This window comes from Anomaloglossus baeobatrachus, chromosome 6, assembly GCF_048569485.1.
Source record: "Anomaloglossus baeobatrachus isolate aAnoBae1 chromosome 6, aAnoBae1.hap1, whole genome shotgun sequence".
NCBI classification, from domain to species: domain Eukaryota; kingdom Metazoa; phylum Chordata; class Amphibia; order Anura; family Aromobatidae; genus Anomaloglossus; species Anomaloglossus baeobatrachus.
The window spans coordinates 230,854,874-230,876,196 of record NC_134358.1 but is presented as its reverse complement, the minus strand read 5'-3'; positions in this window follow the sequence as shown (position 1 = coordinate 230,876,196).

The window sequence follows — 21,323 nt, the reverse complement described above, 5'->3', positions numbered from 1 at the left end:
TATATGTATATATTTATATAGTGGGTTCACAATCCCATAATAAATAGATGAAATGTGACAAAGTGTCATTAGCAGTTGCATGAAAAACTATGATCCGTCCACAATTTTGCTGCTTCAAGTGAAGAAACTCAAAATGGCAATTAAACACAGGGAGCTCAGGGCCACAGAATTATTATGGTCTGTGTAACTTTAGCAATAAATAGAATGAAGGGCTGTTGTGATGAACACTATCCTTAGTGCTGCCCACGCATTGTAGAGTCCATTTACATCATCATGCACGGTACTGTACACAGCTCCTCCTATCAGTGTCTGTAGTTTTCCTCTTAGCTGTAGCTCTATAGATAATTGTGCCTCCCCCACGTCAGCAGCCGGACTGCTTGGATCCTGATCCGTGGTGGCTCGAGAGGGCTCCAGACCCGGGGGTCGTGCGGCTCCTCAAACGAAGGGGGGTTATATACAGGGGATGGTGTGGAAAATTTGTGACGCCACCCGCGGTGCGTGGTAAGTACCACTGCTGCGGCTGGGAGTACCCGGTGGCAATGGTGTGGGCATCTAGGTGTTTAACCCCTCCACGGGTAGGAGGGATGCCCTGGGACTCAGTGATTTGTAACGGGGATGTGCCGTTGGGATGGTAAGGGTCACTTGTGTACTGAATGTAGTGTGGCTAACTGGGTGAGCTAGTTCTCAGGGTTCACGCTTGGGATTTTCTGGACCGTATGTGTAGAGAGTTATATCCGCCTCGTTGCGCTAGTACTGTGACGCCCTGGGCAAGCCAGGGGTCACAGGTCACCACACCACACGCACCCCACATTCCTTGCAGGTACACACTAGGTCAAAACTTAAATCCTTGTTGCCTTCCTCCAGGAGCTGGTGTCAACACCAGGGGGTGGGCCAGGCGGTTGGCTCCACCCACCGAGGAGTTCACAGCTCTGGAGGCGGGAAAACTAGGCAGTTAGCTCAGGGAAGAGCTAGAGTGTGGAGCTAAGTTAAGCTAGGGAGGTGAAGGAGTAAACAGTGAAGTGGAAGGAAGTGGTAAAGGAGCAAGAGAAAGTGACAGCAAGAAGCCTGAAGTTGGTCCGGGTGTGTGCCCCGGACTGAGACAGCAAGGTTATGGGGAGATAAGGTATGCACACCAGTGACTATGTAAGGGGAATACATGAAATAGCAGAAACTGCTGTGTGAATACTGACTTGAAAAATCCAATAGCTATATGCAAGAGTGAAATTGTGAAAAATGGAATCTGCATTACTGCCATGAACCTATGAATCAAGAGAAATTTAGCTACTGAATTGATCAATACAATAGAGCCCCAACACTACGCCAAAGTATTTCTCTACGTTGGGGTCCCTAGCTTGTGTGTGTCCTCTCATGCAGTTAAAAAACTTACCGTGTATGGGAAGCTGAGACCCAGGCTATTTATGCGTATGATATGGATTAGCAATAGCTGTGGTTGGGGAGGGTTCACAAACGAAAAAATACTAACAAATAGGAATAACGTTTGGAACACCATTCTAAGTCTGAACTGTGTGCAAAAACCTAAAAAAAATCACTATGGGGAGATAAGGTATGCACACCAGTGACTATGTAAGGGGAATACATGAAATAGCAGAAACTGCTGTGTGAATACTGACTTGAAAAATCCAATAGCTATATGCAAGAGTGAAATTGTGAAAAATGGAATCTGCATTACTGCCATGAACATATGAATCAAGAGAAATTTAGCTACTGAATTGATCAATGCAATAGAGCCCCAACACTACGCCAAAGTATTTCTCTACGGCTTTGGCGTAGTGTTGGGGCTCTATTGCATTGATCAATTCAGTAGCTAAATTTCTCTTGATTCATATGTTCATGGCAGTAATGCAGATTCCATTTTTCACAATTTCACTCTTGGATATAGCTATTGGATTTTTCAAGTCAGTATTCACACAGCAGTTTCTGCTATTTCATGTATTCCCCTTACATAGTCACTGGTGTGCATACCTTATCTCCCCATAGTGATGTTTTTTTAGGTTTTTGCACCCAGTTCGGACTTAGAATGGTGTTCCAAACGTTATTCCTATTTGAGACAGCAAGGTTGGCAGACGGCGGTGACCGTCTGCAGGCGTGACTGATTGGAGGTTGCCGAAAGGACCGTGGACGGGTGGTGACCCGGCGGTACCGGAGCGGTATACGAAGATTAGTCAGCACCAGGGCAGGGGCCTTTCGGATCCCGGCAAGGCTAGGAGTCGCCATAATTTGCCAAATCCGTCAGTGAAGGGGACGACTGTCTCCCAACAACCAAGTCCCGTTTGAAGGCAACAGTCCAACCGTAGAGGGGAGACACCGCCACCGCCAAGGCACCAGTTTCACAGGGCCAGAGCCTGCGGGCAAGAGTGGAGCTCCTCCGGCTCATATCCAAGTCGGTGAGCGGGTTACCGGTGGGAACCCATCGCTACCAAACAACAACACATAGGTGCAGGGAAGAGACCGTCACCGTCAACTGCAGGGGATATCAGCAGCGCAACCGTCTGAGGGACCCGTCCAACCAGCCGTTTGTTTACCGAGAACTGTGTCGTGTTTACTGGCTGAGTGAGTACCTCCGTGCCGTGCGGCACAGCGCTGCCCCTGCGCCTCCACAGGCCCCCTAGCCCGCCTGTTCACCATCACCAACCCCTACCCACGGAGGGGCAACACAACAACTGGCTGCTCCATACCATCACTCCCAGGGATTCCCCAGCCAGAGCAGCAGTGGTGTACATCCCTTCACCACAACCGTGGGTGGCGTCACGGACAATCCACAATCCCCACACCCAAAACCCCCCTTTCACTCACGGGCGAGGAGCGCCGCTAGAGTCCCCGGGATCCGGCCCATCACTCGAGCCACCGAGCAGCAGTCGAACCCGAGCAGTGGGAGAGCGCGGCGTCCCCTCCTCCGCCCGCGACAGTACCCCGATTTTGGAGCGGGTGGAGAACGGATCTTGAAGGCTCTGTCCTCATCTGGTAAATTGTCAGGATGCCTGAAGCTACTCCCTGACCTAGGGTCCACGTATCCCGTTGTGCCCTGGGCCCTGCCCGGTGATGGCACAAGGCCACCGGCTGTCCTCCTCGACAGTCCGTGCCCCTTGTCACGATCCCCTGCGAACGGGGCCCAGCTCCTACCAGGCTCAGACCAACGTCTGCCACCTAGTAATTTCAAGGAGCCCTGCTCCTGACCTCTTCTCTCTTTCACCTCCAACACTGCACTGCTCCTGACACTCCTGACTTCCCCTTAACTAACCCCCCAAATGGGCAAACCTATTCCACTTAGGCCATCCACTGGTGTGTCTGGTGGGTGTGGTGCAGAGTGTTCCTAGGATTTTGAGATTTTGATTAGCTTGTCCTTGGCAACACCAATGGTTAGAAATCCTTAACCAAGGAGGAGGTGGATATTGCACAGAAGGGCAGATTGCACAATACCCTGTGACGACCTGATAGGCCAGGGCATCATATTATAATAATCTTTATTTCTATATTAAGCCATCAATTCCAAAACTCTTTACATACATCAGAAACACTGTCCCCACTGGGGATCACAATCTAAATTCCCTATCAGTATGGCTTTAGAATGTGGGAGGAAACATAGCGAGAACAAATAACCTGCTTGCAGATGTTGTCCTTGGTGGGATTTCAACCCAGGACCCCAGTGCTGCAAGACTGCAGTGCTAACCACTGAGCCACCGAGCCACCCATAGATGTATAGATATATATTTCTGGGTAACTCTCTGACTGCATTAAACAGGGGCAGTAGGTCTCTAACTGCACAGAATACTGGTCACACACTGTGGCTGGACTCCATAGTTAAATATGGAGGTCCTTGATAGGCCCATAGCTGCCTTGATAATCCATTGGTACGCCACAGATGCATTGTGGAGAGGGGGTGTGGGCTCCTAACTTCCCCCAGAATAAAATGTTTAAGTGACGCTGTCAGAGACACCTAAGGGGTACTTTGCACGTTGCGACATCGCTACTGCGATCTCGTCGGGGTCAAATCAGAAGTGCCACACATCCGGCGCCGGTAACGACGTCGCAACGTGTAAAGCCTAGAAGCACCGATAAACGATCGCAAAAGCGTCGTAAATCGGTGATCTGTGTAGTGTCGGTATTTCCATAATTTCGCTGCAGCGACAGGTACGATGTTGTTCCTCGTTCCTGCGGCAGCACACATCGCTGTGTACGAAGCCGCACGAGCGGGTCACATCTCCTTACCTGCATCCCGCCTGCAATAAGGAAGGAGGTGGGCGGGATGTTTACGTCTCACTCATCTCCGCCCCTCCGCTTCTATTGGCCGCCTGCCGTGTGACGTCGCTGTGACACCGCACGACCCGCCCTCTTAGGAAGGAGGCGGGTCGCCGGCCAGAGCGACGTCGCAGGGCAGCTAAGTCCGTGTGAAGCTGCCGTAGCGATAATGTTCGCTATGGCAGCTATCACAAGATATCGCATCTGCGACGGGGGCGGGGACTATCACGCTTGGCATCGCTACAATAGGCTAGTGATGTCGCAGCGTGCAAAGTACCCCTAAGTGGTTTTCATAACAAGCAATCAGTGCTAGATCCAATCGATACATAAGGCCACGAAGGAGAAGCAAAAGGGAAGGAGATAACAGTGACTAAATGTTCATGATTTGGGTTTTGCATGCCGCTATTTTTGATTTAAAAGGAAACAGCTGAGACGCAATTGACGTGTAGACTTTAAGATTTCCATAAAGGGATTGAACAAAAATATCCAGTGAAAAACATTTTTCTACAAAGCCTCATCATTTCAGGTGCTCAAAAGTAATTCAACAAACTTACTTTACCATAAATAAAATGTTAATTTTAATACTTTGTATTGAATCCTTTGCACACAATAACTGCATGAAGTCTGGAAGCCATGTACGTCATCAATGCTGGGTTTCCTCCTCTGTGATACTTTGCCTGCCTTTACTGCTGCTGACTAGAGATGAGCAATGTTCGAATCGAACCGCTCGCCAATTTCAAATTCGAGTGGTTCGATCACCAAAAGCGTGGCTTTTCACAGTAAGGCTATGTGCACACGTTGTGTATTTGCATGCGTCCTGCATCCCCAGCACAATCCCTCTCTCTTTCCTACTCACCGATCACTGGCGCGGTGCTGCACGGCTGTTACAAAGCTCCGGCGGCTTTTCCTCTTTTGAAAATGGCTGCCGCTCATTATTCAATCTGGTATTCCCTGCTTTCCCCGCCCACCGGCGCCCATAATTGTTTGCAGTCAGACACCCCTCCACGCTGATTGACAGCTGTCTCACTGCAACCAATCACAGCCGCCGGCGGGTAGGTCTATATCGTGCAGTAAAATAAATAAATAAATAAATAAATAATTTAAAAAAAAACAAAAAAACTGCGGTTCCCCCCAATTTTGATACCAGCCAAGATAAAGCCACACGGCTGGAGGCTGGTATTGTCAGGATGGGAAGCGCCACGTTATGGGGAGCCCACCACCCTAACAATATCAGCCAGCAACCTCCCGGAATTGCCGCATCCATTAGATGCGACAGTCCCAGGACTCTACCTGGCTCATCCTGAATTGCCCTGATGCGGTGGCAATCGGGGTAATAAGGTTAGGTTAATCATGGCAGGCATCTCCCTGAGATACCTTCCATGATTAACCTGTAAGTGGTGCGGCAGTGCCGGGGTTTGTGCGGGGATGATAATGTGTGCGGTAGTGCCAGGGTGTGTGCGGGGATGATGATGAGTGCAGTAGTGCTTGTGTGTGCTGTGATGATGATGAGTGCGGTAGTGCCTGCGTGTGTGCGGTGATGATGATGAGCGCGGTAGTGCTTGCGTGTGTGTTGATGATGATAATGAGGGCGGTAGTCCCGGGGTGTATGCGGGGATGATGATGGGGGCGGTAGTGCCTGCGTGTCTCTCTCTCCTCTCTTCTCTCCCTTTCTTCTCTCTCTTCTCTCCTCTCTTCTCTCTCCTCTCTCTCTCCTCTCTCTTCTTTCTCTCTTCTCTCTCTCTCTTCTCTCTCCTCTCTCTCCTCTCTCTCTTCTCTTTCCTCTCTCTCCTCTCTCTCTTCTCTCTCCTCTCTCTCCTCTTTCTCCTCTCTCTCTCCTCTCTCTCTTCTCTCTCCTCTCTCTCTCTCATCTCTCTCTCCTCTTTCTCCCCTCTCTCTCTCCCCTCTCTCTTCTCCCTCCCCTCTCTTCTCTCTCTCTCTTCTCTCTTTCTTCTCTCTCTCTTTCTCTCTCTCTCTTCTCTCTCTCCTTTCTATCTCCTCTCTCTCTCATTTCTCTCCTCTCTGCTCTCTCTCCTCTCTCTCTTCTCTCTCTCTTCTCTCTCTCTTCTCTCTCTATTCTCTCTCTCTCTTCTCTCCTCTCTTTCTCTCTTCTCTCTCTCTTCTCTCCTCTCTCTCTTTCCTCTCTCTCTCTCCCTTCTCTCTTCTCGCTCTTCTCTCTTTCTCTCCTCTCTCCTCTCTCTCTTCTCTCTCCTCTCTCCTTTCTCTCTTCCCCCTCTCTCTCTCATCTCTCTCCTCTCTCTCACCTCTCTCTCCTTTCTCTCCCCTCTCTCTTCTCCCTCCCCTCTCTCTTCTCTCTCTCTTCTCTCTTTCTTCTATCTCTCTTTCTCTCTCTCTCCCTCTCCTCTCTCTTCTCTCTCTTCTCTCTCTTTCTCTCCTCTCTCTCCTCTCTTCTCTCTCCTCTCTCTCCTATCTCTCTTCTCTCTCCTCTCTCCTCTCTCTTCTCTCTCTCCTCTCTCTCTCCTCTCTCTCTTCCCCCTCTCTCTCTCTCATCTCTCTCCTCTCTCTCCCCTCTCTCTCCTCTCTCTCCCCTCTCTCTCATTTCTCGCCCCTCTCTCTTCTCCCTCCCCTCTCTCTTCTCTCTCTCTCTTCTCTCTCTCTTCTCTCTTTCTTCTCTCTCTCTTTCTCTGTCTCTCTCTCCTCTCTCTTCTCTCTCTTCTCCCCTCTCTTCTCTCTCTTCTCTCTCTCCTTTCTCTCTCCTCTCTCTCATTTCTCTCCTCTCTGCTCTCTCTCCTCTCTCCTCTCCTCTCTCTCTTCTTTCTCTTCTCTCTCTATTCTCTCTCTCTTCTATCCTCTCTTTCTCTCTTCTCTCCTCTCTCTCTCTCCTCTCTCTCCTTTCTCTCTTCTCTCTCTTCTCTCTCTTTCTCTCCTCTCGCTCTCCTCTCTCTCCTCTCTCTCGTCTCTCTCTCCTCTCTCCCTCTCCTCTCTCTCCTCTCTCTCTTCTCTCTCCTCTCTCTCCTCTCTCTCTCCTCTCTCTTTCTCTCTTTTCTCTCTTCTCTCTCTCTTCTCTCTCATCTCTCTCCTCTCTCTCTCTTCTCTCTCTTCTCCCTCCTCTCTCTCTCTCTCTCTCTCTCTCTCTCTCTCCGTCTCATCTCTCTCTCTCTCATCTTTGTTGCTGAATAATCTACTTCTGGATTCTCTACTGCAATACAGAGGTCAAGATTACCAAATCTTCCTATGCTTTTTATTACAGGCCGTGGCTCAATGAATGGGTAGAGCTGCTGCCTAAGGAGAATCAGTTCACGAGTTCGAGTCCTGGCCATCCTGGTAAAGAATTTAATTTATTTATCATTTTAAATTATAATTATTTATTTATAATTATAATTTAATTTAATTATGCACTGAGGGGAGGAGCCGGACATCAGCTGTAAGCTGCAGGACACACCTCTAAAATCGGAGCAGTTCATGGAATGAGGCTGCATTGCTCTCTCCCATTTCTCCTCTCTCTCTTCTCTCTCTCCTCTCTCTCTCTCCTCTCTCTCTCCTCTCTCTTCTCTCTCCTCTCTCTCTTCTCTCTCGCTCTCTTCTCTCTCTCAGACCTGGCGATGATCAGCTGATGCCGTCACCTGACGGAATCACCTAACACTATAAGTCGAGTAGTGAGGCCAGCTTTTTACCACCCGCCCGGCTAAACTATCAGCTGATGCTGTCGGACAGGAGTCTGCACAGCAGTGTGTAGTTTTTGGGGTTTTTTTGCACTGATGCATCAGCCGATTGTATAAAAGCCGTTAATACAATCAGCTGCTGTGTCATGGGATTCAGGCCTTTGAACCTGACACATCATCTAATCACTTTGCCTTCCAGCAAATCAATCAGATGATATTAGATCCAGATTGGACGGCGCGGGACCCTTGTCCCAGGATTACTGCGGAGGGGGGGTTCTTTATTTCAATAAAGATGGAGTCACTAATTGTGTTGTGTTTTATTTCTAATAAAAATATTTTCTGTGTGTTGTATTTTTTTTATCTGTACTAGAAATTCATGGTGGCCATGTCTAATATTGGCGTGACACCATGGATTTCGGGTTTAGGGCCAGTTGAAAATATACAGCTAGCCCTAACCACATTATTACCCAGCGAGCCACCCGTCACCAGGGCAGCTGGAATAGTTGGATCCAGCGCCAGAAGATGGTGCTTCTATGAAAGCGCCATTTTCTGGGGCAGCTGCAGACTGCAATTCGCAGCAGGGGTGCCCAGAAAGCTTGGGCACCTGCGCTGAGGATTCCAGTCCCCAGCTGCCTAGTTGTACCTGGCTGGACACAAAAATTGGGCGAAGCCCACGTCATTTTTTTTTTTTAATTATTTCATGAAATTCGTGAAATAATTAAAAAAAAAGGGCTTCCCTATATTTTTGGTTCCCGCCAGGTACAAATAGGCAGCTGAGGGTTGGGGGCAGCCCATAGCTGCCTGCTGTACCTGGTTAGCGTACAAAAATATGGCAAAGCCCACGTCATTTTTTTGGGGGGGGCAAAAAACTCCTGCATACAGTCCTGGATGGAGTATGCTGAGCGTTCTGCAGCTGCTGTCTGCTGTCTGTCTGTATGGAGGAGAGCAGACAGCAGCTACAGAACTACAAGGCTCAGCATCCTCCATTCAGGACTGTATGCTGGAGGGAGAGGCAGGGGGAGCAGAACTGCAAGGCTCCACATACTTCATCCACTAGTGTATGCAGGAGAGCAGACAGCAGCTGCAGTACTACAAGGCTCAGCATGCTGCATCCAGGACTGTATGCTGGAGGGAGAGACAGGGGGAGCAGAACTACAAGGCTCAACATGCTCCATTCACTAGTGTATGCAGGAGAGCAGACAGCAGCTGCAGAACTACAAGGCTCAGCATGCTGCATCCAGGACTGTATGCTGGAGGGAGAGACAGGGGGAGCAGAACTACAGGGCTCAGCATGCTCCATTCACTAGTGCATGCAGGAGAGCAGACAGCAGCTGCAGAACTACAAGGCTCAGCATGCTGCATCCAGGACTTTATGCTGGAGGGAGAGACAGGGGGAGCAGAACTACAAGCCTCCACATGCTCCATTTACTAGTGTATGCAGGAGAGCAGACATCAGCTGCAAAACTACAAGGCTCAGCATACTCCATCTAGGACTGTATGCAGGAGTTTTTTGCCCACCAAAAAAAATGACGTGGGCTTCGCCATATATTTGTATGCTAGCCAGGTACAGCAGGCAGGTACGGCTGCCCCCAACCCCCAGCTGCCTATTTGTACCTGGCTGGGAACTAAAAATATAGGGAAGCCCCTTTTTTAATTATTTAATGAATTTCATGAAATAATTAAAAAAAAAATGACATGGGCTTCGCCCTATTTTTTTGTCAAGCCAGGTACAACTAGGCAGCTGGGGATTGGAATCCACAGCACAGGTTGACCCGAGCTTTCTAAGCCCATGTGCTGCGAATTGCAGTCCGCAGCCGCCCCAGAAAATGGCGCTTTCATAGAAGCGCCATCATCTGGCGCTGTATCCAACTCTTCCAGCTGCCCTGAAGCCGGGTGTTTTGCTGGGTAGTAAAGGGTTAATACTAGCTTTGTTTTACTAGCTAGTATTAAGCCAGAGATTCTTAATGTCAGGCAAGTTTGACCCGGCCATTAAGAATCTCCAATAAAGGGTTAAAAAAAAGACACCAAAAAAAAAGACACTACACAGAGAAAAAATACTTTAATAGAAATAAATACACAGACACACTTGGAGACTCCATGTTTATTACTCCCTCTCACCCCTCCACGATCCTGGTCTTCTGTCTTCTTTCTCCTTCAACCCATGCAGCTCTGCTACATCAGACAGCACTGCATGGGAGGAAGACGTTGCTGCTCCCGTGCAGTCTAATCACTCAGTGAGTGAGCAGAGGCTGCGGGTTGTAAGCGGTGACATCACCGCTGCCACTGTTGCAATAGTAATCTGACTGGCGGGTTACTATAGCAACGGTGATCTCCGATCACCTGATTCCCGGTGCCGCTATTCACCGGCTGTTGCATCCAGTCCCTGCTTGTGAGCTGACTCTGTAAAGAGCGCCGACATGCAGGAACGGGGAGCCAAGCATGTGCCCAAGCATCTCGCCGGTACACGGAGATGCTCAAATGAGCACCGCGTACCGGAGAGATGCACTGATAGGTCCTAGCATGACGTCTAGCCATGTGACCAGTCTGTAGCCAATGAGATAATAGACACGTGACTGGTCACATGCTATGACGACGTCACGGAAGGTCCTATCATCAGTGCTGGTTACCGGGAGGGCACAGCGATGATTGGAAGGAAAAGTTGCGGAAGACAGAGTCTGCAGGACGCATCGCGGGGACCTGTAAGTATAATGGCAATGTTTATTAACTATATGTGTACATGTATAACGTGTTTGTATGTGTTTGTGTTTGCCTGCCATTGTTTTCAATGGTATTCGTAGGTGTTCGTCGAACGTTCGTCGAACACACCCGCCATTCGACGAACCGAACTTGAACACTAGGGGGGTGGCTCATCTCTACTGCTGACTTAAGTTGTTACTTGGTTTTGGGTCTTTCTGGATCAGGTTTTGTCTTAAGCGTGTGAAATAGATGCTCGATTGAGTTGAGATTTGCAGTTTGACTCGGCCATTGCAGAACATTCCAGTTCTTTGCCTTAAAAAACTCCTTGGTTGCTTATGCAGTATGTTTTGGGTCATTGTTCATCTGTACAGTGAAGCACTGTCCAATCAACCATTCTGCATTTGGTTTAATCTCAGCAATAAATATAGCCCTGTACACCTCAGAACTCATCTGCCTGCTTCTGTTTTTAGTCACATCATGAATATACACTAGTGACCCAGTGCCATTAGAAGCCATACATGCCTGACCATCACACTGCCTCCACCATGTTTTAAAGAGGATGTGATTTGCTTTGGATCATGAGCCGTTCCAAGCCTTCTCCATACTTTCTAATTCCCATTATTCTGGTACAGGTTGATCTTAGGTCTATCTGTTCAAAAAACGCTTTTCCAGAACTGGTCTGGCTTCTTTAGATGTTTTTTTGGGAAAGTTTTATTATGGCCTTTCTATTTTCAAGGCTGATTAATGGCTTACACCTTGTGATCAACCCTCTGTATTTCCTCTAAAGAAGACTTTTCTTTATAGTATACTTAGATACTCAAGCCCCTACGTTCTGTACAGTGTTCTTCACTTGGATGAATATTATGATGGGGTTTTTATTCCCTATGGAAAGAATTTTCTGATGGATTTTTTATTCTTCAGCCTAATGGTTGTTTCTTTTCCATTGAGAGCTTCCTTGACCGCATGTTGTAGATTCACAACAACAGCTTACAAATGCATATGCCACACCTGGAATCAGCTCCAGACCTTTTACCAGCTTTATTAATGATGGATTAATGAAGGAATTGCCCATACAGCCCATTAAAGAGCTTTGAGATAATTGTTCATTTACATTTGGTCACTTCAAAAAGAGGCAGCTACATAATAGAGAGTTGTAATTCCTAAACCCTTACTCCATTTAGGATGTGAATACCCTCAAATTAACAGTACGTTCACACTAGTGTATATCTTGGACAAGTGCAATGCAAGAAAAAAGATTGCACTTATATCCATGTTATTCAATGAGGCAGTGCAGATCTGATATTTTTTTTTCTCAGCTGTATTCGGCCTGAGGAAAAAATTGCAGCATGCTGAGAGTGGACACGTAAATTGCATGAGACTCACCTATTCAAGTCTATGGGTGCAAGAAAAAAAAACGGATATTACACAGTCCATCCGAGTAACACCCGTTTTTTACGGATACATTGCTATTCATTAGCATAGCACACTGTAAATGGCCCTGTAAATGATTGTAAATGAAGAATAGCTTCTGAGAAAAAAAAACAGATTGCATACGGACAGCACACGGACAGCACACACGTGACAAGAGAGAAAAAATATGTCTTACTTTTCTGGATGAAAATCAAACTGATTTTTATACGCTAGTGTGAGCAGACCCTAAAGGTGAGAGTCTGCACTTTAAGCCCATATTGATTATATAACTGTACATCGAACATGATAAATTAAATGGCAAAACTTGTGTTACTGTTCATATATTTCTAGAACTAACTGTATATATATACTCGTATATAAAAAATTAAAATTGGTCTCAGGACATGGTGTCTGTAAAAAAAAAGTGTTTTTGTGTCTAAAAGAAGTAAAACCTAAATAGCAATATAAATTTGGTATTTTCTTTATCATATCTACGTGAGGAATAATGTTAACAAGTTGGCAGCCAAAAACATTAGCCCTCACATAGCTCCATTCATGGAAAAACAATTTTTTTTTTCTTGTATATTTCTTGTAGAAAGTTAACAAAACAAAAATTAAAACTATGTAAGTTTAGTATCACTCTAGTCGCACTGACCCACAGAATAAAATTTACACTTTATTTGTACAATACATAAATAGTGTACATTTTTATAGAAAATCAGATTAATCTTGCTTCTACTGCCCAATGCTGAGAGTGTTCAGGAGTAAAATAGTCCAATATCATAGGTAACCCTTTATGACTTTGTCTCACTCAGCATGTTGCTTGTGTTCATTTACATCATTTTTCTTTGTATGCTCATTTAGAGGGAATCTGTCAGCAGATTTTTGCTATGTAATTTGAAGACAGGATGCTGCTAGGGTTAACATGCAGATAACAGCCAGGCACCTCTTATCACGAAGTGTGTTTTTGTTAACCTGCAATGTTAGTTTAAGCTTCAGTAGCTTTTTCATTATTGAACTGAGGAGCTGTGAGCTGATGTCTGACTCTACCCCTTCTGTGATTAGTAGCTTCTGTCTATGGAAATGTACACTGAAAGCCTGGAGTGGGTGGAGGCGTGTTAAGCTCTGCTACATGCTAAAAGTAAAATCATTGATTTTGCTAGAATGGCTACAGCCAGTAATCTGAGTGATACATCGTTGGATTAAGGATCTCTTTGCCTACATCATGCTGCTCTCAGGAAAGGTACCAAAAACCTGCTGACAGATTCCCATTAATACAAATTTGCATCTTTTTGCTTAATAACATTGTACTTTTTGTTCTTCATGTATATATTTTTGTGCAAAATGCTTATATTGTACATGGCCGTCCAGTATCTTTTTCTGTCTGTATTTTTTCATTCTTTGTTTACACTTGTATATAGAGACACCATGAAAAAGGCCATCGGTATCTATATATATAATTGCCTTATTCTGTCTGTCTGTCTGTCTGTCTGTCTATCTGTCTGTCTGTCATGCTCGAAAATTGTGTCCTTACGGTGACACAAAGCTGATTGGCCGCTGGGCTCGCCATGGCCCCGCCCCCCCACACGGATTGGCCTCTCGCCCCGGCTCTCTGCAGGCCCCGCCCCCCTCACGCAATGCACGCTCGCTCTGGCCCAACTGACACGGAGCTCCGATTCCCAGATGAGTACACACACACACATCAGATCACACTCACTCTCACACACACCTCACACATCACATCCACACACTCACACATCACATCCACACACTCACAACATCCTGGGATATCACTTGCTTCTACACCGGCTCCGTCAGGATCCCAGCAGCGCCAGACATAACCTTGCGATGCTGGGATCTTGACGGAGGCCGTGAACGCTGGTACACATTATACACATCCGGTAACTAAGGTCCCTTGGTTACCCGATGTGTATCATAGTTACCAGTGGACACCGGCTCACACTCACTCTCACACACACCTCACACATACATCACATCGCATCCACATACTCACAGCATCCGGCGATATCGCTTGCTTCTCGGCCTCGATACTGTGCTGTTGTGACCTTCCAGGACCTGCCGGAGGATCACATGGCCAGAAGCATGTGATATCTCCGGATGTTGTGAGTATGAGCGCGTATGTGCAATATCGTCAGTGTGTGTGTACGTGAGTGTATGCGATCGGGTGTGTGTGAGTGTATGCGATCGGGTGTGTGTGAGTGTATGCGATCGGGTGTGTGTGAGTGTATGCGGTCGGTGTGTGTGAGTGTATGCGGTCGGTGTGTGTGAGTGTATGCGATCGGATCTGTGAGAGTCGGCAGAGGAGCATGGCGTGCTGGAGGAGGCTGGGAGGAGAGAGGCTGATCCTGGGGAAGGCTGGGATGGGGAGGCTGATGCTGGGGACAGAGAGGCTGATGCTGGGATGAGAGAGGCTGATGCTGGGGACAGAGAGGCTGATGCTGGGGACAGAGAGGCTGATGCTGGGGACAGAGAGGCTGATGCTGGGGACAGAGAGGCTGATGCTGGGGACAGAGAGGCTAATGCTGGGGACAGAGAGGCTGATGCTGGGATGAGAGAGGCTGATGCTGGGGACAGAGAGGCTGATGCTGGGGACAGAGAGGCTGATGCTGGAGACAGAGAGGCTGATGCTGGGATGAGAGAGGCTGATGCTGGGGACAGAGAGGCTGATGCTGGGGACAGAGAGGCTGATGCTGGGGACAGAGAGGCTGATGCTGGGGACAGAGAGGCTGATGCTGGGATGAGAGAGGCTGATGCTGGGATGAGAGAGGCTGATGCTGGGATGAGAGAGGCTGATGCTGGGAGAAGAGAGGCTGATGCTGGGGACAGAGAGGCTGATGCTGGGGACAGAGAGGCTGATGCTGGGGACAGAGAGGCTGATGCTGCGGGGAGAGAGGCTGATGCTGCGGGCAGAGAGGCTGATGCTGCGGGTAGAGAGGCTGATGCTGGCGCAGCATGGCGGATGGAGCACGTTTGGAAGTGCGCAGCATGGCGGATGGAGCACGTTTGGGAGTGCGCAGCATGGCGGATGGAGCACGTTTGGGAGTGCGCAGCATGGCGGATGGAGCACGTTTGGGAGTGCGCAGCATGGCGGATGGAGCACGTTTGGGAGTGCGCAGCATAGGGGATGCAGCACGATGGGGAGTGCGGAGTATGGCGGATGGAGCACGTTTGGGAGTGCGCAGCATGGTGGATGGACCACGTTTGGGAGTGCGCACCATGGCGGATGGAGCACGTTTGGGAGTGCGCAGCATGGGAGATGGAGCACGATGGGGGGTGCGCAGCATAGGGGATGGAGCACGATGGGGAGTGCGCTGCATGGGGGATGGAGCACGATGGGGAGTGCGGAGTATGGCGGATGGAGCACGTTTGGGAGTGCGCAGCATGGCGGATGGAGCACGTTTGGGAGTGCACAGCATGGCAGATGGAGCACGTTTGGGAGTGCGCAGCATGGCGGATGGAGCACGTTTGGGAGTGCGCAGCATGGCGGATGGAGCACGTTTGGGAGTGCGCAGCATGGCGGATGGAGCACGTTTGGAAGTGCGCAGCATGGCGGATGGAGCACGTTTGGGAGTGCGCAGCATGGCGGATGGAGCACGTTTGGGAGTGCGCAGCATGGCGGATGGAGCACGTTTGAGAGTGCGCAGCATGGCGGATGGAGCACGTTTGGGAGTGCGCAGCATGGCGGATGGAGCACGTTTGGGAGTGCGCAGCATGGCGGATGGAGCACGATTGGGAGTGCGCAGCATGGCTGATGGAGCACGTTTGGGAGTGCGCAGCATGGGGGATGCAGCACGATGGGGAGTGCGGAGTATGGCGGATGGAGCACGTTTGGGAGTGCGCAGCATGGTGGATGGACCACGTTTGGGAGTGCGCACCATGGCGGATGGAGCACGTTTGGGAGTGCGCAGCATGGGAGATGGAGCACGATGGGGGGTGCGCAGCATAGGGGATGGAGCACGATGGGGAGTGCGCTGCATGGGGGATGGAGCACGATGGGGAGTGCGGAGTATGGCGGATGGAGCACGTTTGGGAGTGCGCAGCATGGCGGATGGAGCACGTTTGGGAGTGCACAGCATGGCAGATGGAGCACGTTTGGGAGTGCGCAGCATGGCGGATGGAGCACGTTTGGGAGTGCGCAGCATGGCGGATGGAGCACGTTTGGGAGTGCGCAGCATGGCGGATGGAGCACGTTTGGAAGTGCGCAGCATGGCGGATGGAGCACGTTTGGGAGTGCGCAGCATGGCGGATGGAGCACGTTTGGGAGTGCGCAGCATGGCGGATGGAGCACGTTTGAGAGTGCGCAGCATGGCGGATGGAGCACGTTTGGGTGTGCGCAGCATGGCGGATGGAGCACGTTTGGGAGTGCGCAGCATGGCGGATGGAGCACGATTGGGAGTGCGCAGCATGGCGGATGGAGCACGTTTGGGAGTGCGCAGCATGGGGGATGCAGCACGATGGGGAGTGCGGAGTATGGCGGATGGAGCACGTTTGGGAGTGCGCAGCATGGCGGATGGACCACGTTTGGAAGTGCGCAGCATGGCGGATGGAGCACCTTTTGGGAGTGCGCAGCATGGGAGATGGAGCACGATGGGGGGTGCGCAGCATAGGGGATGGAGCACGATGGGGAGTGCGCTGCATGGGGGATGGAGCACGATGGGGAGTGCGCAGTATGGCGGATGGAGCACGTTTGGGAGTGTGCAGCATGGCGGATGGAGCACGTTTGGGAGTGCGCAGCATGGCGGATGGAGCACGTTTGGGAGTGCGCAGCATGGCGGATGGAGCACGTTTGGGAATGGGCAGCATGGCGGATGGAGCACGTTTGGGAGTGCGCAGGATGGGAGATGGAGCACGATGGGGGGTGTGCAGCATAGGGGATGGAGCACGTTTGGGAGTGTGCAGCATGGCGGATGGAGCACGTTTGGGAGTGCGCAGCATGGGAGATGGAGCACGATGGGGAGTGCGCAGCATGGCGGATGGAGCACGTTTGGGAGTGCGCAACATGGGGGATGGAGCACGATGGGGAGTGCGCAGCATGGCGGATGGAGCACGTTTGGGAGTGCGCAGCATGGCGGATGGAGCACGTTTGGGAGTGCGCAGGATGGGAGATGGAGCACGATGGGGGGTGCACAGCATAGGGGATGGAGCACGTTTGGGAGTGCGCAGCATGGTGGATGGAGCACGTTTGGGAGTGCGCAGCATGGGAGATGGAGCACGATGGGGAGTGCGCAGCATGGTGGATGAAGCACGTTTGGGAGTGCTCAGCATGGGGGATGGAGCACGATGGGGAGTGCGCAGCATGGTGGATGGAGCACGTTTGGGAGTGCGCAGCATGGTGGATGGAGCACGTTTGGGAGTGCGCAGCATGGCGGATGGAGCACGTTTGGGAGTGCGCAGGATGGGAGATGGAGCACGATGGGGGGTGCACTGCATAGGGGATGGAGCACGATAGGGAGTGCGCTGCATGGGGGATGGAGCACGATGGGATGTGCACACCTCCCCCCAACACACACACACGCGCGTGCGCACAGCACAACACACCACACACACACACTGGGAACCACAAACAACTGCCCTACACAGACAACGCTGCACACACAAATATACGCACATATCGCACAACACACACATTGCACAAAACATACCTCCCCCCAAAACACACCACACACACACAAACCGCGCAACACACACAACGCTACACACACACAGCGCTCCACAAACAATGCAACACACAAACAACACCGCTCTCACCCCCCATCACACCCAGACAACACCCAGAACATGTACAGCGCCTACACAAACACTTGGTAACTACACACAACAACATCTATATATATATATATATAAGAAAAATCATACATGAACTACACAATACGTAAATTCTAGAATACCCGATGCGTAGAATCGGGCCACCTTCTAGTATTTTATAAATGTGTATGGGCGCTCTAAATAAAAGACTGCAAAAAACCTTTTTCTTCTCTTTTCATTGGTGCTACAGGGTCACCTATGATAGTGGAAATTTTTAAACGCCCTCCCAAAAATGTTTCGCTCCATATAGTGTTGATAAGTTATATTTACCCCAAAAGGGTACAATTGACAATTATAACTTATCCCTCAAAACAATAATCTTTCATATAGGTATGTAGAAGGAAAAAAATGTGAAAATGAAAAATGAAGAAAAAAAAGAAAAAGACGGAGGTTTATCAGAATAAATGTATAATCTTATAAAAGGGAAGAAAATATTTAATATCTTGTAGTGGTATATATACATTACCATAACCCCTGTATCCTTCATTTAGGAAAGCAGTAAAAATTAACATTGGATTTTTACCTTTTTTTTAAGAAAGTGGATTGAGGACAAGGCAAATCTTTTGCAGATACAGAACAGAGACATATGTAAAAGTAAATTAAATCAACCTGCTATAATACTGTCTATAGTTCCCTCTCTCTTCAAATAAATGGTATCGTATAGCCTTGCTTATAATCTCCGCATAACATTTATGTGAGAGCATAAAACACAACACAGCTGTAAGTAAAACAATATGCGTGTTTCCGAAGGAACACAGAGACATCTTGCCAATAAGGGTATATTCTCAACAAATGAAAGATGACCTGAAATTGACTCAGTGGGACAGGAGAGGCCTGATGAGCGAGCAGGAAAAAATGGGAAAAGGCTGTTGCAACAGAAGCAATTATATGATGGATTTTAGCTTGCAAAAGTTCATCTTTTGATATCGAGAAAAAACACATTGTTGCAATATTGTACCGACGCCAGGACAAGATTATACCGAGGATTTAACATTTCAGACGGAATCCTGTAGAATATTTTCTTTATAATTTGCGCATACCGAATTTTCCACATTAAAAGGAAATATGAACGGATCATTCACCGTGCACAGTGAAACAAAAAATGATTTGGAAAATGAATGCTTGGGGGAGATGTAGCGTCATCTGGGCTATAACATAGCATGATGAATGGACGCCTGGAGAGCTCAATTGCTGGTCTGCTTCACGGGAAGGAGCTTAAAGTAAATTCTTCTGCAGCGCTGCTGACTTGTGTGTTGACTGCAAATCTACGCTCCAATTTACTATGCATGCAGGTTCTCTAAGTACCGTCCCCAGTAAACCAGAATTTCATATTTATGCTATATACCGAAGCTATATACTGAATCTGCATTTTACAGCTTGCAAAATAATTTAGATGCCTGCAAAGTCTCAATGTCTAATATACTTTTTGACATATGATGTTTGTAATGGCAGCCAGACAAGTATATGCCCGGGTTCTTGTTGAACTTCACAGCTGGAAATATTTGCAGGAAATAGGAAGAACAGCTTTGCATTTTTATGTAGGAAAGAAAAGACATACCAATTTATTCAGCAAAAAGTACACGTTTTATTTCCATTTTAGCCCGTTTACCCTTTTATTCCAAGCCCTGTACACTCAGTAATGAATACGTGGTCTGAAAACGCTTTATGATGCATGATGTACATTTTCAGCAAGGCCTCAGTTATGATTTTTATGAATACATGTGTAGCAGTAAACTGAAAATCTACTTGAAATGCAACATCATACTTACGATTAGAATACCAAATCAGGGAATATTTCAGGCAGTTACCCAATGCCGTCTTGCGCCACTCACCTCCACATTGGAAGTGAACGTTGCCAGTGATGTTACATCCCCACACATTGGGTATTTAGCTTGTGTCCAGTTTCCATGAACAGGGAACTTGCATGATACCTTCCAATCGTACACACGTCTCGACAAGTGCGTGGGGTTGTAACATTATTTACCACGACCTGACGATCGCACACACGTCTCGGCAAGTGTGTGGGATCGCAATATTATTTACCATGACCTATGGATCGTACACATATCTCGGCAAGTGTGTGGGATCGTAATATCATTTACAATGAGCCGCTGATTATACACACATCTCGGCAAGTGTGCAAGGTAGTAACATTATTATTTACTAAGACCCGTCGATCGTACATATGTCTCGGCAAGTATGTGGGGTCGTAACATTATTTATCATGACTTATGGATCGTACACATGTTTCAGCAAGTGTGTGGGATCATAACATTATTAAAGGGAACCTGACACCAGTTTTTTTCAGTATTGAACCAAAAGTATCACCTTCTGCAGCTCCTGGGCTGCATTCTATGAAGGTGCACCTTGTACCTGACTTCCCTTGCAGACCCCAGAAATAACATTATAAAATCTGACAGCAACGTATGCAAATGACCTGTTCTGGTCAGATGGGCGTGCTCTTTTGCGACTCCTGTTTTCCCTCCTGCCACTGTTTGTGACTCGCCCACCCCAGGGCCTTAAGTGACTCGGTGTTGGGACGGACTAGTCCGGGGTAGTCAGCGGTGGCGGGGCCCGATTCCGTGACCCTGGCGGAGTCAATACAAAATGTGGCAGTATGGGGAGGTGATGATGATAAAGTTTCTATATGATTCGTGACGCCACCTGTGGTATTTTGCAGCTATGGAGCCGCAGCTGCTGGAAGGGACCTCCGGGGCTGGTGTTATGGCAGCTGAGGTGTTTCTTGCTCTCCACAGGTAGAGCGGGTACCCCAATGCAACCTTTGGTGCTTGGTAAAGTCTATGGTGTTTGTGGACGAGGTGCAGGGTCGACAGGGTGGTATAAAGGAACAGACAGACAGTAATCTCTTTTACCTTCTCCTTTACTTGTCCTTAACAACCAGTGAAGTCCTGGGAGCCTGTTACAGGTGGTAATGGTGGTCCGGTGGCCTGGAAGCAGTCAGGGGACTCACACTGGCCAGGTGAGTAATGAGGCCTGCTCCCTACGCTCTGTCTGGGTAAACGGGGTCCCACTGTTTCAGCAATTCTGGGACCCGTTCTGTTGCTCTGAGGTAATTTGTTACCTCTCCCGTATGGCGGGCTGCGTGGACTGTCAAAGGTGCTGTTCTTTCTATCTGGGCTCCTAGTCCTGGCTCTACAGCTGCACCTCCGGGTGCGGGGTGGACAGAGACCTGCAGTCCTCTTGTCCTCCGGATGCGACCACCGGTACTCGAGTACTCGAGTGGCCCTGAACTCCGGTATTCAGTTTTTTTAGCTACGACATCGGGGTGAGCTGGCTGCGCTCCACTCCCAATGTTCTTCTCCTCTTTGCCTCTCTGTGGATGTGTTTTCCTGGGCTGAGCGATCCAGCTCAGCTCCCAGCTCATACACCACACTACTTGAGTCCTTGTCTCTCTGAACTCTCCTCACAGACTAACTAACTCCTCCCCCAGGTCAGAGCTTAAGGGATCCTCCCTGGAACTCCAGGTTTAGAGCTCCCTCTGCTGGCCTGGGA